Source organism: Euphorbia lathyris, chromosome 8, assembly GCF_963576675.1.
Source record: "Euphorbia lathyris chromosome 8, ddEupLath1.1, whole genome shotgun sequence".
NCBI lineage: Eukaryota > Viridiplantae > Streptophyta > Magnoliopsida > Malpighiales > Euphorbiaceae > Euphorbia > Euphorbia lathyris.
Window position 1 is genome coordinate 2,680,283 of NC_088917.1, and position 2,058 is coordinate 2,682,340.

The 2,058-nt window shown below is 36.1% G+C and overlaps 1 non-coding gene across 1 annotated transcript; it reads right to left on the reverse strand.

The window, feature by feature from the left end:
• Window positions 1-533: 533 nt before the first annotated feature.
• Window positions 534-613, reverse strand: TRNAL-UAG (transfer RNA leucine (anticodon UAG)). The gene has a single exon. It is a non-coding gene; the product is annotated as a tRNA-Leu (tRNA).
• Window positions 614-2,058: the final 1,445 nt, after the last annotated feature.

Consider the following 2,058-nt stretch of genomic DNA (forward strand, 5'->3'; position numbering starts at 1 on the left):
TATCTCAATAATTATTATATTATAATTAAAATAAGTTTCGGATTGGAGGCCCCTTTAGATAGGAGGCTTTGGGCGGATACTGGACATGCTCCCAAACATCATTGAACTTTATTTTGTTTTGAATAAAAGGTATTGAATTTTTATTTTTTTATATAGTTCGGTTCGAGGATCTTCAGACACCCTTTAAGTGGATTCTTTCCCAATCAAAACTTTTTGCATACACTATTAAGTCACTTTACTGACAGAATTTTGATGTTTGCTGACAGAAATTTCCGCCAGCAAACATATATTTTCTTGTAGTGATCTAAGTAAAAAAGAAATAAAAAATTTCCTCTTGTAGGATCTATTGCCCCATTGAATTTCTTAGAGTGATAAATTTTAATTTGTCTAAAATTAATCATATGCTATCATGTATATTTAAGTAATTAATCATGTCACTTTAAGCAAGTTACAAAATAAGATAGTTTGTAAATTTAGAATATCAATCAATTTTTTTTTGTTACCAAAAAAACTGAAAAATGATTAATTAATGATGACAGCTGTGGGATTTGAACCCACGCCCTTTCGGACCAGAGCCTAAATCTGGCGCCTTAGACCACTCGGCCAAACTGTCTTTGTTTCTAATAGATTATTATTGGTTGCTTAATCCTATTAATTCGTGATTAACGACGGTTTGTTATATATTTTAATGTGTTACTTATTATATATCTAATCTTAACAAACAAAAAGTGTACGCGCGTAGGTGTATATTTAGCCCATGCCCCCTCCCCTATGAAACAATCTTGTATTCACCAGTGACCTAATTTTATCACCATGATCACCTAGTTTCTATCATCTATTCTCCATTTTTTACTAATTTTCCTTCATTCCTCTTCATTGTTTTTATAATGGAAAGCTTCAAATTACATCTTCTAACCACATCGTAGAAAGCATCCACTGGAAAAAGCGCCATTAGTAACTGATAGCGCGACGCCTAGTGTGAGCTTTTCTTATGATGATTAAATGTGTATTACGGTGAATGCGCTATGAATGTGATCTTTTAAATGTTCTTAACTCTACTAGACGCTACGACTACTTAGGTGCAAGTGTACCCCGTCGTATCAAGTAATAATCCGGTTAAGACCGGGTATCGAATCCACGGGATTTATAATTACAAGTATTAGACGACTCGGTTTCGTATGTTATTTAAGCGGCGATTACTTTGGGGGTGAAGTAAGATACAACTACACACTATCCTAACTATTGGCGACTCAGATTTGTGTAGCTAAAACCCTATGAAGTGGGATGAATATCGATAAGTTATAACCACGATAAATAATGACTCTAAATGTTTACGGATAATAATTTAGTCTTGTAAAGACGACTAAGTGTAGTAGGACCGACCCGTAAAGCACTTAGACTACGTAATTCCTAGTCAAGGCATGTCTAATGCGGGGGAATTAGAAACTATGGCCCGTAAGTTCCGTGGTTTGTCAATTCCTACGGTTTCTGGTTTGTCACTTCCGGTAGGGCAACACCTATATAACTCCCTAAAGATAGCCCGAATGGCGTCAGAAATCGCGTTCTCCTACACAATAATCAATTATCAATATCAAATCAAGTAGCAAGCACCAACACGTAGAGGGAAATAGAGATTATAAATCATGAAATTATAAATATGAAATGTGTATAAATGGAATACAACCAAGCCTAGTACATAGGAAGAGTACAAGCTAATTAGCACGTAAAAGGGGAGAATCCGCCCTTGAAATAGCTAACCGGACTCAAAGCCGTCTCCTAGGTCGTGGAGGTGGAACTCTCGAGCTTGGTGACGAATGGTGGAGCGGAACTTCGATGGAATGTCGAAACAACCGAACAAGCTCTCGAGGTGGAGAGTTTAGCTACAAAAACTGAATCTACACTACAACAAGTAACAAAACAAGTATAGTTTGCTCTCTAGTGTGTAATTATTTCTTGGTTGGTGTCCAAATGAAGTTCAAGAGCTTCCTATTTATAGACATCAAGCAAGGGCAATGTTGTAATTTCACAAAGTACAAGTATGGAGCAACATTATTTGGT